The sequence below is a fragment of the Suricata suricatta genome, chromosome 9, assembly GCF_006229205.1.
Source record: "Suricata suricatta isolate VVHF042 chromosome 9, meerkat_22Aug2017_6uvM2_HiC, whole genome shotgun sequence".
Taxonomy (NCBI): domain Eukaryota; kingdom Metazoa; phylum Chordata; class Mammalia; order Carnivora; family Herpestidae; genus Suricata; species Suricata suricatta.
This window is the reverse complement of record NC_043708.1, coordinates 95901699-95928842: the sequence shown is the minus strand read 5'-3', so window position 1 is coordinate 95928842 and position 27144 is coordinate 95901699. Positions and strand designations below refer to the sequence as shown.

Sequence of the window (27144 nt, the reverse complement as noted above, 5' to 3'; positions counted from 1 at the left end):
TAAATCAAAGCTAGACAATCAAGAACAAAAAGTATCTACAAATCTTCAAGCATAATTCATCTTGACTGCAAAACAGTAAAAACATTCATAAGGAGTGCAAATACAATCCCGTGTGCCACACAGTGATTTAATCAACCAACAGACACTATTAAGAACTGGAAAATACATGTGACAGTATATATTTTGAATAATATAAGTAACATGCTAACATTTCCTCCTAGAGGATCAGACTATATATATATATATTACCAGAATCATTTTAGTCCAAACATGATTGATCCTGGTTTAGGAAAGGATTTTACTTGGTTGGGAGTTTCAGAGAGAATGAGGAAGGTGCTAAAAAGAATTTTGCATTTAATGGATATCTGTAGGAACAAAATGGTTACTGATGGTGTTACCCACGTGTCAGGCCCTTCATGGAGCAGCGGGGATGGAGGAACAGAGGAGAGGCTGTTCTGGCTCCTTGCAGCTTGGTGGCTTAGCAAGGTGACAGAGTATAAGATGAATGAAGCTTCAGTAGGTCCCTGAAAGACATAAGACCTGAAAAAAAAGTCTCTCTTCATATTCACACATCTATTGATACACATATATAATTTTTCAGTTCTTCGGTTCCTGTGATGAGAAACCCACGTCCCTGAGAATTTGACCTGCCTGAGGACAGATAGCAGGTAAGAGCTCACCTATTTGAGCTCTAGGGGTTCTGACAACCAAACCACCACCACCACTGCCTTGTAGTAAAAGCAGGCATTTCAAAGTTTCAATATTTTATTAATTTTTTCCCTCTCATCTTAAAAGCTAATTCAGTGCTAAAAGTCTGTGACCCCTTTGACCTTGGATGACAAATGATACAGATAATGTATGCCTCACATTTGTAACTAATTACTACCATTTGTTGAGCATCTACTATGTTCTAGTCACTATACATAGGTCATCTTGCTTAATTCTCACAGTAATCTTATGAGCTAAGTACTATTATCCCATTTTACAGATTAAAGAAAAACAAACAGAGGTTCGGAATGGTAAAATAATCTGTCTGTGTGACCTAATTCCTAAGTGGTAAGGCCAGGGTTTCTCAGGTTTCTCTGACTCCCAAGCCTGTTCTCTTGGTACTCCCCTAAATTGCTCTTCACATAACAGTGTAATAATCATGATCCTTCATAGACCTTTATAGGTCAGGCCCTGGACCAGATACTTTACCCAGACAACCGTTACCACAACACTGCCAGGTACATGTTACTGCCCATTCCTGTATGTGGAACAGATCTTCTGAGAGAGGCTGACTTGCCAGGGTCCCAGGAGACCAAACCAGGCTTCACCCTAGAAAGGCTCAAGGCCTTTGATGGAAAATTCTAAATACTGCCCCAGTAATCATCTGAATGAATGGTTCTCAAATTCTATTGCATTTAATTTTTTTAATATTTATTTATTTTTGAGAGAGAGAGAGAGAGAGAGAGAGAGAGAGAGAATACAAAGCAGACTCCAGGCTCAGAGTTGTCAGCACAGAGCCTGACACTGGGCTTGAACTCATAGACTGTGAGATCATGACCTTCGCTGGAGTTGGACACTTAACCAACTGAGGCATCCCAAACTCTACTGCATTTAGAATGAGCTGGTTGGCTTTTTAAAATTCCACTGCCCATATTGTTTAGCGGGTACAGAGTTTTCTCTTTGTGATGATAAAAAAAAATTCTGGAAGTTGATAATAATGATCAGTGCACAACATTGCAAATAATGCACTGAAGAATAGTACACCTAAAAATGTTCAAAATGAGGGGCACCTGGGTGGCTCAGTCGGTTGAGCATCCAACTTTGGCTCAGGTCATGATCTCACTAGTTCAAGCCCCACATTGGGCTCTGTGCTGTCAGCACAGAGCATGCTTCAGATCCTCTGTCCCCCTCTCTCTGCCCCTCCCCTGCTGTGCTTTCTCTCTCTCTCTCAAAAATAAATAAAACATTTTAAAAAGTTTAAAATGATAAATTTTATGTTATGTATATTTTACCATAATAAAAAAAAAACCCATCTCCCAGACTTTAACTGCTAGGATCACCGGGTCTGGTAACCAGATACCAGAATATTTTTAAGCTCCCAGTCACTTCAGATGTCCAGCTAACGTCTAGCATTTGACTTAGAACCGTGCTCCACAAACTTAAATGTGCCAACGAATCACCGAGGGAATTTGTAAAACGCAGCCTTAGATTCCGTTGGTCCGAAGTGGGGCTTGTAATTCTGCATTTCTAATAAGATCCCAGGCGATGCTGCTGGGAACACACTTGGCGTAGCAAGGCCTCAGCCTGTCTGCACATTAGAACCACCACTGGGAGACCATTTATTTCTCCCAGCAGTTACGTGGAACTCCACTTCCCTGGGATGCTAATAGTTTCATGGATTTAAAAAAAAAAAAAAAAGATTCAATGGATAAATAAATTCAATAGGGATTGAGTCAGCAAGGCTAAGTAAGCATCTTCCTGGGTGCTTTAGTTTGCTCATGCATGTATGAATCGTCAAGAGGGACAAGGATAGTGACCAGCATTTCCCAGACACATCTGGCCCAGAACGTTGATCAGAGCAGAACAGTGGCAAGGATGGCAGGTGCTCCTGTAGCGCTGTGCACTGGGAGAGGCTGTCACCTCTGCTGAGAGCTACGGGGGATGCCCTGAAATCAGCTTCTGGCACCGACAGATACACCTTGGGACAGGCCCAGGGAGGCTGGGTCTTACACTGACCGCTCACGCAGGAGGCCAAGAAAGATGAGATGCCCCACACATTTTCACCTACCTTGAGGTCTGTTACTTCCAGTGCACCTCTTCTGGGAGCCTGGGTGGCTCAGTTGGTTAAGCTACTCTTGCTTTTGGTTCAGGCCATGATCTCACAGTTTGTGAGTTTGAGCCCTTCATTGGGCTCTCACTGGCAGGGCAGAGCCTGCTTGGGATTCTCTCTCTCTCTCACTCTCTTGCTCTCTCTGTGTGTGTCCCTCCCCTGCTTTTTCCCCCTCTCTCTCTTTTTTTCTCAAAATAAATAAACTAAAAAAATTTTTTTTATTTATATCCAAGTTAGCATATAGTGCAACAATGATTTCACGAGTAGATTCCTTAATGCCCTTTACCCATTTAGCCCATCCCCCCGCCCCCAATTCCTCCAGTAACCCTCCGTTTGTTCTCCATATTTAAGAGCCTCTTCTGTTTTGTCCCCCTCCCTGTTTTTATATTATTTCTGCTTTCCTTCCCTTGTGTTCATCTGTTCTCTGACTTAAAGTCCTCAAATGAGTGAAACCATATGATATCTGTCTCTCTCTGACTAAGTTTCATGCCCTCAAGTTCCATCCACATAGTTGCAAATGGCAAGATTTCATTCTTTTTGATTGCTGAGTAATATTCCAGTGCGTGCATGTGTGTGTATGTGTGTGTGTGTGTGTGTGTATGTGTGTATTCTATGCATTGATTTTATATCCTGCCACTTTGCTGCGTTCATGGATCAGTTCTATCAGTTTTTTGGTGGAATGTTTTGGGTTTTCCATATGGAGTATCATGTCATCTGCGAAAAGTAAAAGTTTGACCTTGTCCTGGCCAGTTTGGATGCTTTTTATTTCTTTGTGTTGTCTGATTGCTGAGGCTAAGACTTCCAGTACTATGTTAAATAACAGTGGTGAGAGTGGACATCCCTGTCTTGTTCCTGACCTTAGGGGTAAAGCTCTCAGTATTTCCCCATTAAGGGTGATATTAGCGTTGGGTCTTTCATATATGGCTTTTATAATCTCGAGGTATGATCCTTCTATCCCTACATTCTTAAGGGCTTTTATCAAGAAAGGATGCTGTATTTTGTCAAATGCTTTCTCTGCATCTGTTGAGAGGAGCGTGTGGTGCTCTTCCTTTCTTTTATTGATGTGATGTGATTGTTTTGCAGATATTGAACCAGCCCTGTATCCCAGATATAAATCCTTCCTGGTTGTGGTGAATAAGTTTTTTAATATATTGTTGGCTTTGGTTGGCTAACATCTTGTTGAAGATTTTTGCATCCGTATGCATCAGGGAAATTGGTCTATAGTTCTCCTTTTTAGTGGGGTGTTTGGAATCAAGGTAATCCTGGCTTCTTAGAAAGAGTTTGGAACTTTTCCTTCCATTTCTATTTTTTGGAGCAGCTTCAAGAGAATAAATGTTAATTCTTCTTTCAATGTTTTGTAGAATTCCCCTGGAAAGCCATCTGGCCCTGGACTCTTATTTTTTGGAGATTTCTGATTACTAATTCCATTTCTTTGTTGTTATCGGTCTGTTCAAGTTTTCTATTTCTTCCTATTTCACTTTGGTAATTTAAATGTTTCTAGAAATTTGTCCATTTCTTCCAGATTGCCCATTTTATTGGCATATAATTGCTCATAATATTCTCTTATTATTGTTTGTATTTCTGCCAAGTTGGTTGTGATCTCTCCTCTTTTATTTTTGATTTTATTTATTTGGGTCCTTTGATTTTCCCTTTGATTGAACTGGCTAGTGGTTTATCAAAGAACCAGCTTCTGGTTTCATTGATTTCTTCTACCGCTTTTTTGGTTTTGATAGCATTGATTTCTGCTCTAATCTTTATTATCTCCTGTCTTCTGCTCTAATCTTTATTATTTCCTATCTTCTACTGGTTTTGGATTTTATTTGCTGTTCTTTTTCCAGCTCTTTGAGATGTAAGGTTAGGTTGTGTATCTGAGACCTTTCTTCCTTCTTTAGGAAGGCCCAGATTGCTCTATACTTTCCTCTTATGACTGCCTTTGCTGAGTCCCAGAGGTTTTGGGCTGTGGTGTTATCATTTTCATTGGCTTCCATGTACTTTTTAATTTCCTCTTTAACTTCTTGGTTAGCCCATTCATTCTTTAATAGGATGTCCTTTGGTCTCCAAGTATTTGTTACCTTTCCAAATTTTTTCTTGTGGTTGATTTCAAGTTTCATAGCATCGTGGTCTGAAAATATGCACGGCATGATCTCGATCTTTTTGTGCTTGTTGAGGGCTGATTTGTATCCCAGTATGTGCTCTATTCTGGAGAACATTCCATGGGCACTGGAGAAGAATGTGTATTCTGCTGATTTAGGATGCAATGTCCTAAATATATCTGTTAAGTCCATCTGGTCCAGTGTGTCATTCAAAGCCATTGTTTCCTTGTTGATTTTCCGATTAGATGATCTGCCCATTGCTGTAAGTGGGGTGTTGAAGTCTCCTACTATTATGGTATTATTATCAATGGGTTTCTTTACGTTTGTGGTTAATTGATTTATATATTTCCATGTTCTCACATTTGGAGCACAACAATGGTTATGTCTTCTTGGTGGATAGACCCCTTAATTATGATGTCATGCCCTTCTTCATCTCTTATTACAGTCTTTATTTTAAAGTCTAGATTGTCTGATAGAAGTATGGCTACTCCAGCTTTTTTTTGGTGATAGATGGTTCTCCATCCCCTTACTTTCAATCTATAGGTGTCTTTAGGTCTAAAGTGGGTCTCTTGTGAACGGCATATAGATGGATCTTGTTTTCTTATCCATTCTGTTACCCTATGTCTTTGATTGGAGCATTTAGTCCATTGACATTTAGAGTGAGTACTGGAAGATATGAATTTATTCCCATTTTGTTTCTTGTAGAGTTGGAGTGTCTTGTGGTGTCCTCTGGTCCTTTCTAGTCTTTGTTGCTTTTGGTATTTATTTATTTGTTTGTTTGTTTGTTTTTCATCTTTTCTCCCCTCAGAGAGTTCCCCTTAAAATTTCTTGCAGGGCTGGTTTAGTGGTCATCACAAACTCCTTTAATTTTTGTTTGTCTGGGAAACTTTTAATCTCTCTTTCTGTTTTGAATGACAGCCTTGCTGGATAAAGAATTCTTAGCTGCATAATTTTTCTGATTCAGCACATTGAATATATTCTGCCACTCCTTTCTGGCCTGCCAAGTTTCTCTGGATAGGTCTGCTGTGAATCTGATCTGTCTTCCCTTATAAATTAAAGACTTTTTTTCCCCTTGCTGCTTTCATGATTCTTTCCTTGCCTGAGTATTTTGTGAATTTGACTGTGATATGCCTTGTTGATGGTCGGTTTTTGTTGAATCTTGTGGGAGTCTCTGTGCTTTCTGGATGTCTTTCCTCAGGTTAGGAAAGCTTTCCGGTATGATTTGCTCACATAACCCTTCTACCCCTTTTTCTCTCTTCATCTTCTGGAACCTCTATGATTCTGATGTTACTCATTTTTAATGAGTCACTGAGTTTTCTAATTCTTAAATGATGCTCTTTTGCCTTAGTCTCCCTCTTTTTTCCAGCATCATTATTTTCCATAAATTTGTCCTCTATCTTGCTGATTTACTGCTTTGGCCCATCCATCCTTGACACCGTGGCATCCATTGGAAATTGCAGCTCAGTTATAGCATTTTTTATTTCATCCTGACTAGCTTTTACTCCTTTTATCTCTGCAGGAAGGGATTCTAATCTATTTTCAACCCCAGCTAGGGTTCTTATTATTGTGATTCTAAATTCTGGTTCACACATCTTACTTGTATCTGTGTGGTTAAGTCCCTGGCTTCTTTTCTTCCTGCTCTTTCTTTTATGGTGAATTCCTTCATTGTGTCATTTTGAAGAAAAGGAATTAATGAGATAAAAAAATTAAAATCTTAAAAACAACATACACACAAAAAAAATCAAGTAAATAGTGCTAGATCCTAGGTGTGTTTTGGTCTAGGAGTTGAAAGGGGCTTGATAGATTAGAGAAAAAAGGGGGGAAGGAAAATGTTTGAAATTTTGAAAAAATGAATACAATGAAATAGAATAAAATGATGGAAGTAAAATAGAATTTGAAAAATTTACCAAAAAGTAATAAATGTAGTAGGAAAAATTAAAGAAAAATGTTTTTAGTAAAAATTGAAAATAAAAATAAATTTTTCCTTTCTGTATTCAAGATAAAGAAAAAAACAAAAAAGAAGAAAAAGTAGGATAATTGATTAGATGGACCAGTGAACAGACTAAAATACGATTGAAATTACATCGCTTTCCCCTAGAAGTCAAACTATGAAGCACTTTATAGTCTGTGAACTAAGCAGGCAGAGAAATTTGTGGGATTCCAGAAGAGAGAGGTTGCTCCAGTTGGGCCGGGCTTAGTGTGATGTCTCTGTTTTCCACTAGGTGGCTCTGATCAGCTTACTGGGGTGGATTGTTGTGTTGCTTGTAGGTATCTATGTGCATGCACGGGAGGGGTGAAAATGGCATCACCTAGCTGCCCCATTTCTAGTCTCAGAACTGTGTTCTCTCTGACCGGTAATTGCCCACCCATCCTTTGTCTCTCACTTCCATCCAACTCCGCTTTTACACTGTCTGTGACCAAACTGTCAGGTTGCCATGTGGCATTTCCCTTCTGAGTTCAATCTCAGATGTGGCTCTTTTCCCCAGCCCCTCACTTCTGAGCGATTGTGTCTTTGACCCGCTCAGAACCTCTGGGGGAGGGTCTCACCAAGCAATGGCCAGTGCCGGCCCACCCCCATCAACGTTAGCAGGACCACGTTGCTGCCGATGCCCAGAGACTGTGTCTGGGCAGCAGCCCACCCCTGAAAAAGTTCACGCAATCTTGCAGCAGCAGCGTTTCAGGGATTATGGCAAATCGCAACACACACCTGGCACCAGGCTTCACTCTTAACTTCCTTGTTCCGGCACCAGCGAATGTGGTTGTTCTCTGGGGTCCACTGGGGTCTCTGCCTGTGGGGAGGCCACACAGCCTCTATCAAGTGTCCTCCCAGCAAGGGAACCACCCCTCCCCGTGTGGCCCGAGGACCCCCAGACCTCCCTCTGCTCCTGGGGACTTGCCCTTCCCGCCAGAGCACCACCAGGTATCAGCTGCTGAGTTGCAGACTCTGTGCTCCTGCTGTTTATAGAGTCGTAATGGAATTTAAACCCTCTCATTTCTCCTTTCTCTCTTTTTAGTTCAGTCCCTGCCCCCGTTTCCACTTTTCCACTTTCTCTCAAGTTGCTCTTGGGGGGGGTCCTTTTACCATACTCCCCCTCCCCGCCCCATCTCTGTCCTCTCTCTGCAAGCTAAAACAGCTCCCCACCCTCCACAGCTTCTCTCTCCCCCAGTTCACCCCTCCACACCCTGTACCTGCTGACTTCTGTGGTTCAGATTTTGCAGATTGTTGTGTTAATCCTCAGATCAGTTTTCTAGGTGTACAGAATGGTTTAGTGTTGATTTGGCTGTATTTCATGGACCTAAAAACAAATTTTTAAACGAAAAATTAAATGCACCTCTAATACTGAAGGGGCCTCAACTTCTTCACGTGCACCAGAAGGAGGCTGGGTATTGCTGTGCAGCGTCCCTTGACAGTGCTAATATTGCAAGATGTGGTGGCGTTCGATGCTAGAACCAGTAGGTCGCAAAGTACAATTTGGGGGCAGAGCATGTAAGTACCTTTTGAAGCCTCACTAGGTTTGGAACAAACAGAAAATTTTAATTTGGCCTACAATCCTCAAGAAGACGTTTTCACACAGAGGTCTAAGATTAGATCTAGTACGTGCCAATCTCTGGCTCTTCTCTCTGCCTTACCCCCAACCCCAGACCAAGTCCTGCTGGTCCTGTGGGGGATGCAGTTTCAACATCTGGCCCCCCGGTTCTAACTTCCATTGTCTCTGCCCAGAACAGCTTCTGGGCCTGGCCTTTTCCCAACCTAAGCAATCCTTACCCTGCCTGAAGTCTTTTTTCCAAAAGGCAAGTCTCTGTCATGCTTAAACCCACAAGCAGGCCCCATGCCCTCAGGGGAAAGTTGAACTTGGCCTGGGCCCCAGTCCCTGGATGCTGGGCCCTCATGTTCTGCTTTCTTACCACCTGCACGACACTGCTGGTCCTGCTCAGCTCGCCCCCCACCCCCACAACCTTACCTGAGTACCTCTACTCAGCCCGTAGGTCTCAGGTTATTACCTTCCTTCCTTCTAAATCCTTCTCCCAACCCTTCCTCCTCCATCTGCATCCCCAAGCCCTAGTTAGGGACCACATTGTACTACAACCCCCAACACCCAATGTTCCCCTGAGCTTGGGGACAGGAACTAAACCTTATTCACAGTTGAATCCCAAGCCCTGGACCAGTGCCTGGAACAGAAAGAGTGTTCAACATAAACTTACTGAATTATCCAAACTCTGAGTCCCCAAGGCCCTGATAAGGCATGATAAAGGGCCTTCTTACCTAAGCCTGCTTGGCTGCCCTCAAAGGGAGCTCACCTGTCCCTCAGCATCCACCGTGGAACTCCATAAGGAAAAGGAAGAGAAACAGTGGTACCTGGGGCCTGGGCAAGCCAGCAGTGTGTTCTACTCTGGTCAGTGTAATCAGTGTGACTGATAATGCCACTCCCCTGCTCAAAAACTATCAGGGACAAAGCTGCCCAAATGATAGAGGCCACACTCCCTCCCCTAGATCAGATTCCCACCCTCCAAACAATCTGGCCCCTACATATCTTTCCAACCTTTGCCCACTATTCTCTTCATATGCCCAATGGTCCATTAAGAAACACTTTTGTTTCCCCATAGGCACCTCAACAAACTCTCAGCCTCTGTGCCTTACCCCGAGTACCTTCCCTTCCCCCAACATACACTCCAAATATCCAACCTTTATAGCCTCCGGATCCCAACATTTATCTTCACATGAGATCCTCTGGAACTCCTCCAGCCCGAAGGAATAGCTCCTCCTCTACTTGCCTCTTCTATAGTAGTGTCCCTTTCTGTCACCTCTTACAGTTTTCTGTATATTTGTCCTGTCTCCTACTAGACCCTTAGTGGGAAAATACTTTCCCTGCTTCACAGCAATGGAGCCTTGCATGTGGCAGGCTCTAAAATATATACTGAATTAACTAACTTATTAGGTAAGCAAGCCTCTATCTGTGGGGCCTTTACACCTTACATGGCACTGTCACTAACATTAACCAGTCAAGTCTCATGGATGTCTTTAGGGGCTGGTGCGGTAAATCCCATTCTCCCTCATCTGCAGGCTGATAGTGAGTCTCTAGGAGGCTCAATGACTCGCCTAAAGCACCACAGCAGGGGAGTAGGGTTGAGATTGGAATCCGTCTTCTAAACCTAAATCTGACCATGTTTCATTAAACCATGTTGCACAAATAATAACACTTTGGTCCATTCTGAACTTTTCATGAGAAAATACACAGCAAGTACATTTTCTGCAGCTCTTGATCCAAACTAGGAGGAGGGCAGGAGGGAATGGGGTGGCCCTCACCATGGGTTCTTTCGGCCCAGAGAGGCTCCCAGCATCGTGAGCTGACTAAGCCTTTCTTTCCTATTGTTGGCACTGCCAGTCCTGTCCCTGGCCCCACCGGTGCCTACCGGCTTAGCTGCTGGCCAGCCCTGGACAGGATTACCCCTCTGCCTCCCTCTTCCCCCAAAAGCCTACCAAAGACAGGTTTTTGCACTGTCAGTTCTCCATTCTACTTACAAAGAAAAGAGGGGGTTTTGGTTTTGCTTAATTTTCATCCTTGAAATGGAGAAACACAGTTTTCTTTCAGTTCCTAACCAAAAAGGCTGTAGGAGTTTCAATCAGCTGAAACCTCCAAGTCACTTAGCATGGCCCCCGGTGCCTGCTCTGCCCTGGCTGGGGTGCTGGGGACCACAGGCCCTGGCTTCCCTTACAGGACCCTTGTGAATTCCACTCACTCAGGCTTGTCCATCACCACGTTCTTTCTCCTAGGAGACCTACTTCCTTCTGAAGATGGTGGAGTGAGACAGCTGCTGATCTGCGAGCACACTGAGCCCCTGACAGGCCCCAGGGACTCCCCTCTGGTTTCGATGAATGCGGAGGTACATTCTTTCCAGGGCCTGGACGAGGGTCAGGTGAGTATGGCATCCTCTTAGGTTGCAACATTGAAGGGGGCACTGAAAACCCAGTCATCAAGATATATAATATTTAAATGCAACATCAAAAATCAAGATTAAGGCAAGAAAATCTATCATGAATAGAATATCAAAGTTTTAAATAAAGACAGGATCATTCTTACCAATTTTCCTTGTGTCTCAGGCTCCAGTATGTCTCCGCATGGCACTGCTACTGATCCTGTCTTTATTTGAAAGTTTGATATTTTGTGAGGCACCTGGGTAGCTCCACAGGCAGTTCATAGTTTGACTCTTGATTTTGGCGCAGGTCATGATCTCACGGTTCAGGAGATAGTGAGCCCTAAGTCAGGCTCCACGCACTGGTGTAGAGCCTGCTTGGGATTCTCCCTCTCTCTCTACCCCTCCTCCACTCGTGTGCGTGTGCACTCTCTCAAAAATAAATAAATGAACTTTCAAAGGTTGTTATTTTGTTCAGCATGAGTCTTTTACACTAATTTTGAAATTTAAAAATTTGATCTATGTTGATTACTTTGAATTTGGTGCCACTTAGGTTTGGTGCACAAGGCAAGTTCAGCACGCGCCTCGCCCGACCCCAGCCCCAGTCTTCTGTGCAAGCATAAGGCAGCTTGTTTTATTAGAAACCGTGCCACGTCCCCAGGTCAAGACTCTAACAGCCACAGCAAACCTGCAAAGCCACCTTTCTTATAGTGTACCCAGGAGTCCCTTCCAAAGCATTTATGACCATGGTCATTTGGCTTCAAGGTCAATGGCATTAAATGTGAGCTATGCATTAGAATCACCTGGGAAGTTTGTGGGGTTTTTGTTTAGTTTTGTTTTTGTAATTCCAGTGCTCACTAAGCCAGAATCTCTGGGAATGGAAGGCATCAGTAAGGTAACCAAACATCTCTGTTTGCCCACAACAGAAGGGTTCCCTGGGGCATGGAGTTTTCAGTGCTGAAACTAGGACAGTCCCTGGCAACTGGGGTGTCTGGTTACCCTAGCCATTATTTGCTTCTCAGACGATACCAATGTGCAGCCATAATCGAGAACCACTGATGAACAAATACTTCTAGTGACAGGGAGCTCACTACCTAAACACAGCAACTTTAAATTCTCAAACCTGGGGCACCATCTGTTTCCCTCCCAGCAAAAGGTAGGCTGTGATAGAAATGGCAGGAAACCGTCGATGGAAGCCTCAGAAAGCAACGAGGAGCAGAAGCAAATACAAACTCCAAGAGCCAACCCAGCGTGAAGTCAAGTTTTGCAGGAAAATTACGTATTACCCGGGACAATAACGCATGTTAGTGAGATTCCCACAGTTTAGCAGCCCTGGCCTAGCTCGTAACAAACCTGGGGCGCGGCAGGCAAGAATGTAGGAGGGAGTGGGAAGGAGAGTCAGCCGGTAGATTAAATGTCATAAGCAAAACCCTGCGTTGATATTCGCATCCAAATATTACTTGGCCACGAACTCCAATCAGCCCTTTTTTCTTGACAAGAAAACTCCTATTCTTTGACCTCACTGCATTTGTGGTCGCAATCAGAGGCTTAATTGAATACAATAAAAGATACATTCGAGGAGACAGCAGTAAATTAAATTAGGGGAAAACATTCCCACGGTTTTGATTTACTTCACAGGAAGAAACAAAATATTGGACATCTTCTATTATTTCACTTTTGCCTGGAGGGTAAAATGCAAGATAAACTTGCAGAAAATTCTGAAAAGGCTGCTATAATCCCTAACCGTCTCTGGGTTGATGTTTTCATGACTGAGAAATAAAAGGTTGTCTTTAAAATGCAAATGAACGTTTGGTAGTCCTCTCAAGAACCTCACCAGTTTGGTTCTGGGACTTCTGAAGAGAATTGCAAAGGGGAGCTTTGAATTTTTTTTTTTTTTTAACTTGGAAAAGTTTTTAAGCCAACCTGCTTCTCTTGTGGCAAAGAGATGTTTGCTGTGCTGCTGACATCTACTGAGAGACCGTGAAATAGCATTTCTCAAAGTAAAGGAAATCCAAGGGCTCTTGCTCAAGCTGCGTCTCTAGCCGATAATACCATCTGTAGCACATCAGGCACCTCCGAGCAAGCGCTTCTCCATTTCCACGGGGGTCAGGATCCTGGAACACTTACTCGGACAGTTTGTAAAGAGGAAATGAGGCTGCAGCCGTTGTGGGGACGGCGGCTCCCATCCTGAGGCTCTCTGCAGAGGAGGAGGAGCCCCTGTCTAAGTGCAGAACGCGTGCGGGTGCCGGATGCCCGTCTTCACACTCCATCTTCATACCGGTCCTTCCAGATTAGTGCTGTTAACCCCACTGTATGGACGCGAAAAGTAAAATTCGGAAACGATGTGTGACTTGTCTTAAGCTACGAAGTCAGTAAGTGGCAGGACAGGAATGGACTCGGAGCAGCCGGACTCCGTCTGCATGTCTCTGTCCGCACTTACTGTCTCCCAAGAGAACAGCACCGTAGAGCCAAAACAGAGCCCTAAAAACCCCAACACTAGGGAAGAATATTTGTTCCACTTCATTCCCAGAGAGCCCTTTGGATCTATGTAGGAAAAAGAGACATTAACCGAGGAATTTAAACCCAGGTGAGGGACGCCTGGGTGGCTCTGTCATGGGTTAAGCATCCAACTCTTGGTTTCAGCTTAGCTCATAATCTCTCGGTTTGTGAGTTCGAGCCCCACATCTGGCGCTACGTTGACAGTGGGGAGACTATTGGGGATTCTCTTTCTCCCCCCGAACCCCGCCCCTCCTGCAGTCTCTCTCTGTCTCTTTCTCTCTCATAATAAACTTAAAAAAATTATAAACTCAGGTGAAATCATGACAGTCTCTTCCTCCCAGTTATGATTTTGTTGATAACAGATGTGCCACTAAGAACATGACTTCTTCACTATCAACTTTGTGAAGATGTGAGTCAGATGGCAATCAGATTTGGAATATTAGGGGATTATAGAAGTCAGGTTCCCTTCCCTCTCATTTCCTTCTCCCATGTGACTTAAAAAAATTTTTTTTAATGTTTATTTACTTTTGAGACCGAGAGAGACAGAGTGTGAACAAGGGAGGGACAGAGAGAGAAGGAGACACAGAATCTGAAACAGGCTCCAGGCTCTGAGCTGCAGCACAGAACCCAATGCAGGGCTTGAACCCACAAACTGCGAGATCATGACCCAATCTGAAGTCAGAGACTTAACCAACTGAGCCACCAGGGCACCCCACATGTGATGTTTTTAGAAAGTTGCTTTTAATCATTTGTCTTAATCACAGCCTTCAATACAGAGCCTGCTTCTGGGTACACTTACTTGTAAATAAACTTATCCCCCAGGAGTTGGGTCCCAAATAATTAAGCATATGTCTTCCTGCGCTTAGAGGCACGTGTTTGTAAACATTTGGGGCCATCAGCCTAAATGCAAATCCCTTCTGATGTCCAGCATCCCCCTCACAGTTTTTCTGTCATGACTGCTAACAAATGAGGGGTGCGGGGCAGTGGGTTAAAGACTGAAATATTTTAATTTTTTATTAATTACCAAGGCACTGTGTGTGGAGGCGGGTACAGTCTGTTGGTTGGTCTCCCCATGGGACAGACAGGAGGCAGGGTGAGAATATTTGTTTCTATAAATCAGGTTGATAAGTTTGGGGGTTTGTTGACTATACAGCTTAGATAGAGGGCTCAGTAAGTAGTTTTCCAGTTAGTGCATCTAACTACTTTCGGGGGGGAAAGGTAATGCACATACATGGTCTGTATTTCAAAAGATAACGAAAGACTCTAGAGTGAACAGCACTGGTTCCTCACCTCCAGCTTGTCTTCTCACGGATGGAGATGTGTAACCTTCCAGATCCGGTCTATACACGCATGCACGCGTGCAGGTACAGGTATACTTTGTTAAGTTTTTAACTGTGCACACTGTTCTCTCCTCGCTCATTTCTCTTAGCCCTTCGTCTTGGAGATCCTTCCCTCAGTCAGCAGAACTAAAACAAGTTGAGCAGGCCAGCCTAGAGCAGTCGGTAACTCTGTAAGTCTCATTAGTGGTTGCCAAAGTGAATGTTCATCCTGGGGATTAAAAGATCCTTTTCTCTTTTGAGGCACCGCTAACCTTTGGCTGGGAAAGCTCAGGGATTTTTCTCATCCAAGATGTCTAAGTATACCTTCATTTATTAGATTGGATGATACATTTCTATTGTATTGTGCGCACTTCTATTTAATTTTCTTCCTCAGCGTGCTTGAGAGCTTCTGTGAGTCAACAACATAATAATGAAGTTTAATACAAAGTAGAATGGTATTGGAGTTTAAAAGCAACAACCCATGACTTTCTCGGGGTGAGGCAGGCGCTATGGGAAGAGGATTGAGAGGGGCAGCGTTGCGGGGGCCGTTCTGCAGAAGTCCACGCATCGCGGTATCCCCTACATTGTTAGCATCCGGTTTTAGTGCCTCTCCACCTGCCTAGGGACTCTGCATTAGAGAGTTTTACTGACTTAATTTAAAGGAATATATGTGAAATATGTGTAAAGGGAAATAAAATTCCCGATCAGGGAAAATGAGTCTCTGTTCCATCTCTAGGTGATTCATAACCTGGAGACTGCTCTTAGCACTATTTGCTCTGTGACCTTAGCTGGGACCCAGACGGTCCTGGCCCCAGGTCTGCAAGGCTGCTGGATGCCAATCGGCTGGCTTCAACTTGACGATGCTTCTGCATTCTAGCACTTCCATAGAAAGAGCACCATTCCACACTTTCGTAAACCTCCTAAGATTTACTTTGACTATCACGCTTTCTTCCTGAAAGATGCTGATGGCGACAGCATGTGTCTGGGTCGTTTTTGCCCATCTGCAAGCAGGCCCTGCCCGTCTGGAAAACGGCTTGTCCCTGATGCTCAGCTCTTACGTCTATTCAGATCCAGAAGGTGTTGAAGGCTCCCTTCAAAATACAATTCACCCCTGGAATAACAGAGCCCTTCAATTCCTTTGGATCCATGAAAACTGAGTGGTGGACCTAAATCCTAACCTCTGACTTTTCACCCTGCCAATGTTCCTAACGTAACAGCACCTGATATGCTGACTGGGGAGATCTGAAGCGAGCAGCAGCCCCTCCCTGGGATCCTCTGAGTTAGAAGCACGCACAGCATCCTCGGGAAGATGTCAAAATACGCTTTGTGATCCCCAAAACACTCTCCCAAAGATGCACCCAAGGATAGTTTCTGACGTGCCTTGTGTTCCATGAAGAGCAGGGCAACTCACATTAATATCAACATTTCATAGAGTCTAATAACAAAATACTCCACACACAAAAAATGTTGTCTATCAAAAGTATATGAAACAAAGACTTCCAAATATTAAGACCAGATGTCGGAAATAACTAGGGAAAGCATTTACTTTTGGCGTGCCCAGCGAGATAGAGAAAAATGTACAGGATATCAAACGGATATAGCTTTCGCTGGAATTTTTTTCTCAAATATCGACCAGTAACAAAGCAATTTGTGCTTAAAGATTTAATCCCAAAAAGTAGGTTTTTTTCAGTCCTTGTCAGGAACCCCTTTTAGCATTAAGCCCTAATAGCTCAATAAATAAACAAAGTCACCCTTCATTGTCCAGTGTTCAAAATGTCAAGTGCTAGGGGAGGGCAAATAGTTCACCTTCTCTCAAGTACCCATCGATTTAAGGTCTAATTACTCCCCTGGTGACAACCAGAAGGGTTATGGAGAATATAAGCAGGGCAGTCCCCAGAGAGGTGTGTCTGTCTCCCTCAAAGGAAGATTCCATTAAGAGAGAATAGCCCAGGTTTTAGTGGTTGGGATTTTCTTCGGAGGGTCTAGTGACTTCCCCACAAAACCCCTAGCAAGGCAAAGGGGAGAAGAGGGCATGGGGTGGAGGCGTCCTTACAAATGTGAAATCAATACCGGGCAAAGCTGCTTGGCCCTCAGAGGAACTCTGGGCCTACTGACAGCAAGGTCAAGGCCGTACCATGAAGCCAGCCCAGCCCAGAGAGAGCGCAGTTCGAAGGCACTTCAGTGAAGGGTATTGCAGCCCTCAGTTTCAAATTTCCTGGCCATTGTCAATGTGCCTAGTGAACTCCATATTATCTACACTTCAGAGACTTTTAATTTCCTTTCTTAATAATAAAAAATCTGTCTGAAGTGGTTATAAAATGTATATTTATTTGCTTCTGGGACCAGGGCTGAGGGCAGCATTAGCAGGCTACGGGTTAGGGAGGAAAAGGAGGATGAGAAGAGACTCTGGTTTCCTTTTGCTTAAACGTGGCCAAGCCCCCTGGGCCCATCCCCCCCTCGCTCTGGCTGATCTCAGGAACCCAGCCGTCCAGCATGGAGCTCACCTTAACGCCCCAGACAACTTTCACTGAGGCGGACTGGAGCCCAAGCAACAGGAAATAATCTATCCCTCGCAGGAAAAAGTCGGGAGGCTCACTGAGCAGAGGGGTCTGTCCAATGAACTGGCTCTCTGCTGGATTGGCGGGGCGGTGGTGGGGAGGTCAGCAAAATACAGCCCGAGGGCCAAACGAGGCCCACCATCTGTGTTCATAAGGAAAACTTGTATTGGAACACGGCCGCATATTGGCTCTGTCTGCTTTCTCATGAAGACACCTGAGTTGAATAGTTGAGAATGGAGTTGTATGCATATGGCCTGAGGTGCCCAAACTAACTACCGTTCGAGCCTGCAGGGAAAACTTTGCCAGCCCCTGGTCAGAAAGGGTGCAGATGGCAGGTAGGAAGATGTTTCTGTAATCAGGGCAGGAGGTAAGAGTGTTTTTGTGTTAAATGCTGCCAGTTTTAAACTTCCAGACAGCATCTTTACTTGCTTGAAGGAAGAGCAGTCCATATATAGGAAGTGTACAAAGAGGTTCCTTTCAGGGGCTCTGTTATACCCGTGATCCAAGCCGAGATGACAGAGCCCTGACTGAAATGGACACCTCGGTGAGGCACCTGTGTGTCTTGAAGGGAGCAAGCAGATGGGCAAACTGAGGCTGAGGGGCTTCACGGTACATGAGGAGAGAGATCCTGTCAGCAGGTGGAAATGCAGTCTGGGGCACAGGAAAGGGTCATGGCAGAAAAGGTCGACTCGCACGGCATCTGCAGAGCCGTGCTAATGAAACCATGAGAAGAGACGAACTCATAGCGAGGGGAATGGCAAAGGGAAGGGGCAGGGGCTGAAAGAAGCCCATTGTTGGCAAGTGAGGGGAAGGAGAGGCATCCATGGAGGGGAAGCCCAAGAGGTAAGAGGAGAAGAGCCAGGTCAGGTTATGCGGCACCCCTTTCTTTGGGAGCTGACAGACACACTTATCAGCTGGCACAGGAGCTCCCTCAGCCCGCAGGGCCCCAGCCTCCCTACCCTGAGATATTTCTGCAAAGCTGTATCCCTTAGAGAAGAGCAAACACGTCCACATGAGGACCGACTCAGGTAGCCCGCATGTAACTTCAGGGGGCGAAGCAAGCCTCCCCTGCCTGGGATGCCTGCAATCCTTCCATCGAAGCTTCTTCGCCCTGGCTCCAGTTGACACAGGCTGTACCTCCCAAGAAGCACACTAGCAGTCGGTTACTCCTGGGGGTGAATGAGGGCTGTGTAGGCAGATTTGGGTACAGTGTCCAAGGAAGTGACAAGTTATCGGGCTCATGAAGACACAACGCAGAGACAGGACAAGCTACAAAGCTGACAAATGGTGCCCGTTTCCTCATTTTGCCAAAAAAGTATTACGCCACAATTTTCCACCATTTCTTGTTGTTTATTAACTAACTGGTCAACATGGCAACAATAAACTCAAGCAAACTAGTGGTAATAATTCAAAATGGCCAGATCAATAGCCTACATGGAATGAAGCTTTTACCATGTCTATTTCATGGGGAATGGACTCTGGGCGGGAGGCAAGATTATACACACACCCCTAATGCCTTCAACGTGCAATACTCAGTTCTAGGAGTCCTAGGAAGATAAAGAACTGGACAAGTACTTGCAAAGCTGCCCCTTCAGGGGGACAGGTGACACTTGATGTGTTGCAGGAGAATTGGGATGACTAAGTCCTGGAGATCATGGCATAGGCCGAGCCATGTATGTCATGTCTTGGAGGCTGCGAGAGCCTTGGAGGAGGTTGGATGAAGGGCCCCCAGCTGTTTCCGCAGAGGTGGGCCTCAGTCTGAGCTGACTGAGCAGGAGAAGAAAGGTGACTGCAGGGAGCTGACTGGTTCTCAGCTGTGAAAGGCCTTGAACGTCTTTGGATGTTCTCTGGCTTTGGATGAAATAGAAGCTGAACACCAGAAATGGCAAGAGGTGTCCGCCTTCTTAGCAGGAGGTGCGTGGAACAGGAAAGAGAGAATATGAAACAAAATTCAGACCCCAGCCCTGCAGCAAACTCTGGGATGCTGCTTAGCCTTGGTAAGCCTCAATTTCCTCCTCTTTAAAATTGGAACGATTACAGTACTGATTTCTAAGGTTGATAAAAGGACTAAGTGAGACAGTGTATACTCAGTGCTTAGCACAGTACTTTTCACCTACTGAAAGTTGCATGAATATTATTTGGGTTGCTGAAACTACTACTTATCAGTAGGAATATTCACGAGAGGGACCCTCCCTAGGAATTGATGCCAGTGGTTCCTACCCAAAGACCCTAGACTGAAATACCAAATCTGCCAGATAAAACTCATTGTCTCTCTGCTCTGTATGCCAGTGGCCTGGCTTACCTAGCCACAGGTACAGGAATCAGACTGACTTAGATATGGGCACTCAAGGATCATAGCCCAAGTGGAGTGTGGATCTACAGCAGAAAGAGGTCTTGAAAGCCCCGGGAGAAATGGCCCAGACTTTGGGCGGGTCATGGTAGGATGGAAGCAGGTAGGCAGTGGACATCATGGGGAAAGGCATGCACATAGACTGTAGAACAGAAAGAAAACTATATTGGAGACTTGCAGGGCAATGATTTGTTTGCTGTTCCCTCGCTTGCCCACAGAAAGCTCCTTGAGGGCAGGAATCATCTCTGTCTTGCCCCTGCAGTCGCCCCAGAAGTTGGCAGCCAGCCTGTGCTCCACAGTACTTCACAAGAGCACTTTGGTCAACTTCATTGCCACCTCATGCCCCTTCAAGTTCTGGCTGCTAAGGACAGCATGGCCTCCTTCACTTTCACACATGCTGGCCTCAGGCAGCTTTCCCTGATGACATGAAGTCAAGTGCAAGGGTTTTCAGACTCTGCCCCACTGCATTTGGAGGTGGAAATGCAGGAGTTGGTGTTGAGCCGTTCTCGCACACAGCCATGTGTGCTCCATCATTATTAATCACACTAATGATGAGCACCGATATTTACTACACTGCTAATAGGGCCAGGCACTGTACTAAGTGCTTTGTATACATCATAATATTTTATCTTCACAAAACCCATGTTACAGGTAAGGGGACTAAGATCCAGAAAGACTGAGAAGTAGCCGATGGCACTCAGCCAGCCATTCCCAAATTGGGGCCATCTGATCTGGGAGTCTATGTTCTCCGTGGGTAGGACCCTGGGCCTTCAGAGAGCAGGTCACTGAGGGATTCTGCAGGGCCAGAGAGGTAGGACCTGACTGAGTGGCCTTTGGTACAGCTGTGATTTACCCAAGAAGGCAGGGCACTGGGGACCTAGCAGGTAGCATTCCCAGAGTCCCCTGCATACACTGCTTTCTTACAGTCCTGCTCCAGACCTACCCTGGAGGCTGGCATCACTCAGAGAGTTTGAGGGTGTGTTGGGGCTCAAACGGAGGGTTTTGCTACTCCACCCACTTTCACTGGAGCGGTTTCAGCATTGTAGAAACTCTGGGCTAATTTTTTTTAACATTTATTATTTATTTTTGAGAGACAGAAAGAGGCAGAGTACGAGCAGGGGAGGGGCAGAGAGAGAGGAACATATAGAATCAAAAGCAGGCTCCAGGCTCTGAGCTGCCAGCACAGAGCATGATGCAGGGCTCGAACCCACAAACTGTGAGATCATGATCTGAGCTGAAGTCGGATGCTCAACTGACTGAGCCGCCCAGGCGCCCCTTTCTCTGAGCTAACATTTAAATTATAAGTGCCCACGGACAATTTGCAACATTAAAAAATAAATATTTGTGGCCTTCAGTGGCTCAGTTTAAAAGATGGAAGTTAAAATACATTCTGTCCACAGCAGAGCTGGGAGCACCCAGGCCGGAGATGACAAAAATCAGCATTGCACAAAAATCCACTCCTGTAGTACTCTAACCTGCATTTTCCCCTCTTTGGCTGTTAGTAACTCACCTAAGAGACCTGGGGAACAAACCTGAGATCTGTTGACTAGTTACCTATTTTATCTCCACTCCCTGCGAATAGGGGAACATCACAACTGAAAGGTTAAGCCCAGAAGAAAATAACCACCGTCGGGACAATTATTGAGAAGTCTACAACGAAGACTATCTCCAAAATTCCCTGATTTAGAATAAAGAATAAAGTTGCTCAGGTATACTACTGATGTCCATCAACAGAATTTTCTCCCCGCTTAAGATGAGAATACATTTCAGGTTTCAACTTTAACATCAAACCTACTATGGGGTCCTCTGCTGGAACACATTTGGCCTTGGCTTCTGCTTGTCAGATCTCCCCACGTGCTCCCCACCTCCCTGTGCTTCACATATAATTCCTGGTGTTATAGGAAATGACATCAATATGGAAGTAAACATACATATGCTTTCAATATGTCATCCATCCATGTTACATTTGGGGAGCATTTAGGAGCAACAATAACAAAATTGGAACCTTGAATTCTGGAGAAATTTAAGCTTTGGAAATGGTGCAGTTCGGAGCCCGCTAAGCCACATACACAAACCATCCATAAAATGACCTTCGGAGTAGAGCTCGGGGGTTTGCAGGTACAGAAAAGGGGCTCAAGGACACTGAACGGAGCACTTCTCACCCTTGCATAAAGTAAACATTACAAGAAGTATAGACGTGTGACTCTCTGCTCTGGAGAACCCAGGGTTTCCGCCTCACTACGGGAATTCTTGGAGAATGAGAGTCTTTTTTCCCCAGTAGACTTAATAGGAAAAAAAAAAAAAAAGGATCTAACTGAGTGAAAATGTCTCTGCTTATATTTACTTTGTGGTCCCTTCACAGACGGTAAAAGGGAGAGACCCTGACTTTATTTCAGCTTTTCAAAATGCCTGAAGAAATTGTCTATACATTCCTTGTCCTTTATGTTCGGCTGGAATTCTATCAAGTCTGGAGTGAACGTGGACTATCACAAAGTAACCAGTTACTGTATCTTTAGATTAATAACTAGTTCATCCCAGGTAAATAAAGTTTGTTTCTGAAGAAAAACTTTGCCATTGCAGGGTCAGTAAGAGGAAAATGAGTCACAGGGCTGTTACTGACCAAGAGACGGGGGCGTCCTCAGTGACCGGCATCCGGATGGGCAGAGTCCAGCCTCTCATGTCGACCAAATAGGGACTTTTGATTCCTGTCACATTAACTTGTGTTTTATTGATTTTTCAAATACATCTTACGTGCCTGAAATCTCACTCAAATGTTGTGCGTAACATGACTTGTTGTTTTGCAATCTGGATCCTGGAGAGAACCAGAGAAGTAGGTTTTTGGAAGCAGAGGATATTTAATGGAATTGCCTCTTGTTTTGACAGATGTTTTATACAGTACTTTGTCCTCTAAGAACAAGATGTTCCAATAAATACTGGATAAGTGGGAGAGAAAATTTACTACGAGGCCATAAATCAATTGGCAAGGGGTCATAAACTGCAAGATTGGTGCTCAAAGCATTTATTAGATTATCAGAATCTAAGATTGATCTGTAGCTTTATCTATCTTCCCCCATCCATCATTTTTATGGGACATGAAAAAGAGTTATAAAGGACAAATTGCATTTAAAAAATTAAAATACAGGTTTTAGGCAAAGCAGTATGCCAGGATAGGGGACTAGATTAAAATAAGTGATAAATCAAGAAAGATATTCTAAATAGAAATATTTCTGTCATTTGGCAGGAGAGAAGTACCAGTTGCATAGGAAATGAAATGCCCAAATAAGAGAAATCATGGAAGCTTTAAAATACAGAGGGGCCTCGAGATTGCCTCATATGAGCCCGCATAGTCTTACAAACAAAGAAACCGAGGTCTGAGAGGTAAGTGACTTCTATGATAACATAGCCAGTTAATGGCTTCAAAGACCCTATTTCTGCTAAAGATAATACAGAAGGCTTTGTGATTCTGGGTTTTTGGAAAAATGTATTTTTATTAACAGAGCTATGTAATTTTAATTTGAGGACACTTACACAGCATAGACGCCTTGAGGACAGGAACTGATTTTCCTTTTTACTACGTATTTCCTAAATATTTGTCTGCAGACCTCAGAAAGTTCTGGAGCCTCTTCTGTACCTACAGTGTATGTTTCACACACCTGCTGTCACGTGTTGGCAACACATTGGTGGCCCCACGGAGGTGGGCACAGGCCTCAGCATCCACATACTGCAAATGAGATATGAACCGAACATGTGAGGTCAGGAAACACAGCCTACTCCCTAGGTCTGCTTTCTTTGGGGCCACGCACTGAGTGCTCTTTCCCCAAGAGGCAGGGCCAGACTAGGGTGAGGCCAACAAGGCACCTTAAAACATAAGGAGGCACTCACTCTCAGTGTCATTCAAGTTCAAGCTCATACTTACAGGACGCTCAGAGTGTCTCCTTATATCACATGCTCTGGTGCCTGGCAAGCCAGGAAGAGAAGATTTGCCAAAGAAAGGGAGAGCAGAGAAGCCTGAGGATCTGGTTCCTGAGTGGCTTCATTCTCCACGACCACACCCAAAGTCACAAGTGCTGCGGGGACTTGACCATGAACAAGAGACAGTCTCAGTCCTGGGGCTGCTTGCATCAAATCAGGGCAACAGATGGGTGACATCTCACAATATGCAGAACGAACTTAGTAACTTCAACTTGTTCATTAGTCCCAAATAAAATGCTGGGGGGGGGGGCAGTCACAGAGGAGGAGAGATGAAAATGTATTGGAAGAGATGTGTATTTAAGCAGGTATTGAGACATATGAACCTGTCACTTATAAGAGGACGAGAAGGCAAGGCCGGGGCATCGGTTCTGCCCACCCACTGGATTGTACTCCAGGGCGGGTGGCAATACCAACGGGAGCCTGGGAGACACAGAGGAAAGGCAGGCTGCTTCCAGATGGAAGGTTCTACAAATCTCAAGTGATGTGCAAAACGGTGCCCTGAATATAGAATTGCCAGATGAGAGGGAGGACACCATTAAATTTGAGTTTCAAAGAATCAACAAAATTTTTTAGTGTATCATGAATATTACATGCCACATTAAGCTAACAACAATATTTGCTGTTTATATGCGATGTAACTATAACTGAGAGTTCTGTATTTTTATTTGCCAAATCTGGCAACCCGCTCTGAATACAGCTGGTGAAAAAGTGAACACAGTGGAAGGGGTGGAGGGCAGTTGAGGAAGGGGCCTGAGGGACTTCACAGAGAAATCCCGACTGTCACACTAGGGGGTAATCCCCTGTTCCAAAGGGAAAGTGGAAGAAAGAATCCCAGAACTGAAGGAGAATTCAGAGCAGTGGTTCTCAATCCAGGATGCCCCCTAGAATCTCCCCCGGAAAACTGTTACAAACTTTGCATCAGTGCCTGGTTCCATCCTCAGAGACTCAGAGTTGATTGGTTTCAGTGTGGCCCAGGAATTAGCATTTGTTAAAGCTCTCTGGGAGGTTCTCTTGCCGAACAAGGATGAGAACCACTGCCTTGGAAAACACTAGGCTGAGGGTCCGACACAGTTGCTAGGTTTAAGATCCAACTCTATCACTTCCTGGCTGCGTGACCTAAACTAGGCCTGTTTAACCATCTGTAAAACAAGGATAATAATTGGTCCTACATCAAAAGGTTGTTGAACAGATTACTAAGACTTCCAGTTAAATACTGCATATTGTGTATATACATTTAAATCCATTCTATACTGAAGCCCTACTGAAGTGACAGAGGACTCAGAATTATACTAACCTGTGCCCTCAACTACCTGCCAGCAGAGAGAAAGCTGAAATGTAACTATCTACAAGCGAGGAGAAACCAATAAAAAGCAAGCTGATTTACACCAATGAAACCCAGAAATGTAAAGATATGGAAGCAGCAGAGATTCTCTGCAAGTCAGCCTGAGGTGCTAAAAACCAAAGGATTCACTGACGGTGTGATAGGGAAGCCCTCCTCCAACCCTTGCATCTGGTCGCGGCCCCTCTAGAGAGAGGCACCGTACAAGGGTAGACTCAAGGGAGCCCAAGGGTTCACAAGGGCAGGGGGAGGCAACTAATTAAAAATAGGGGAGTAGAGTGAAGGATTGCGGGCTGAATGGTGAGCACCAGCACTCTTCCCCAAATGCTGGCAACAGGGCACACCCTGAAGGCAGGAGACGTTCTGAAGAACCTGGCCAGCGTTTGAGAAAGGAGGGATGCTGACATTTGGAAATCTCTTAAAGAAAGGCTGGGTGCCCCCGTCACTCTAGACCCCAAAATAGATCCTTCCTCAACTTTCTAATAACTCACTAGACAACAAGGATAGAAGAGATCAGAAGAAAACCTGTAACATGAGAAAGAGACCAATGTCAAATGGTGGGAAATGGCACTTGAAAGAAACATACATAGCTCAAGGAATAGAATAAAACAAAAGAGAAAAGTATAATGAATATGAGTAAGAACATAACAGTAATCATCCAAGAGATCCAATATCTTACTAACAAAAGTTCCAGCCCGAGAAGATATAAAGTGGAAGTAGATAAATTATCACATAACTGCAGGAAAATTCCCCAGAAATCAGCAAACACTTTTCTAGATTGAACAAGCCCAATCAGTAGGAACCCACCCTACATACAAATCCACAAGGGAGGGGGGTGGCTAACACCGAAGCACATCATCACGCAACTTCATGATGGGAAAATACACACACACACACACACACACACAACCTAAATGTGTTGAGAGAAGAGATAGCAAGAGTGGAAGAGAGAAATCATGTACAAAGGACTTTGGATCAGAATGCCATCAAATTTCTCAGCATCTAGAATCTAAAAGGAAGCTACCAATGCCTCCAGATCCTAGGAGAGTATCATTTCCTCCTTAAAATTCAATATGCAGCTGAACTATGAATCAAGAGTAAGGGTAGGATAAAACCATCAGATATGCAAAGTACCCAAAATATACGTCCTGTGCTGACTTTGCTGCTTCCACATTTGATGGAAGATGTGTGCCATTGAAACCTGACAGAAAACCACAAAAGACAGACAGGAGATCCAGAAAATACATTTTCCTAGAAGGAAGTAAAGGAATTCCAGAATGAGAGTGAAGGGGAGACTCAGAGTCACAGCATGGGGCAGACAGAGAGACAAGGCAGCCCAGAGCTGAGCGAAACGGGGGCTCTAGCAGGGAAGTCTCCAAGGGAAAAAAGAACAGACGTTTATTTGATTTGTTTGACAACACAGAGAGGTGCTTTATGCTTCTGTTGGAGAATCTTAGACTTCCTTTTCCAAGCACACAAAAAAGCAGGCAAACAAATAAAGTGATTATGAATTTCAGAGCAAATTTAAGTCATTTAAAAAAAACATGTAATCTTGCAATATGGTGAAAATATGGTTTAGAGTCATTGTAATGTAAACCCTGAATATTTAATGAAAAACTGGGAAGATGAGAGGAGCAGAAATGTGAGAGGGTGGATGGGGGACAGGAGTTAACCACCCTGAGGAGCTGCACTCTTCAATCACTGGATAGTGTCTATTTCAAAAATTAAGCGATAGCACCATGAGCATGTTATTTAGAAATCTGGAGATAAATAACTGAGAAACATCTAAAGTAATTGCTTTAGGGGTAGGATGGGATTGGGAAGGGGATTGCTGTTTCTTATAAAGCTTCTAGTTCTATTTGACTTTTTATATTACATACACGTATTTCTTTAACGTGGCTCCTGATACAGAGTTTTGAATTGAATAAGAGCTTCATGAATGTTGGCTACTATGATCACATCCTAGATTTAAAAGCGGACAAATGGAGACATTGTGGCCTGCCTAAAGCTTTTTCTTCCCCAAATTACCAGAAGCAGAAGTAGGACTTCTGTATTCAGAACATTTTAAAAGGGCATCTCTGTGCCAGACTCAGCGATGGGCGAGTCCTCATCCATGAGGATCAGTCTGGTTGGGGTCGGCGGGGAGTAAGTGTGAACATAAATATCTCACAAAGTACACCTCTACTAAGCACCACGTAACAATATTATTAAGCTAGCCTCTAACCAAGATGGCCCGCTCCGTGTCACACTCTTAATACCAGAGCGGGACAGAAATAGCAAGGG

The 27144-nt window shown here is 44.4% G+C and overlaps 1 long non-coding RNA gene across 1 annotated transcript; it reads left to right on the top strand.

Annotated features, from left to right (window-relative positions):
• Window positions 1–598: 598 nt before the first annotated feature.
• On the top strand, window positions 599–22897 carry LOC115300827. The gene is made up of 3 exons (XR_003912873.1): window positions 599–668; window positions 10685–10827; window positions 22792–22897. It is a non-coding gene; the product is annotated as an uncharacterized LOC115300827 (long non-coding RNA).
• The last annotated feature ends 4247 nt before the right edge of the window (window positions 22898–27144 follow it).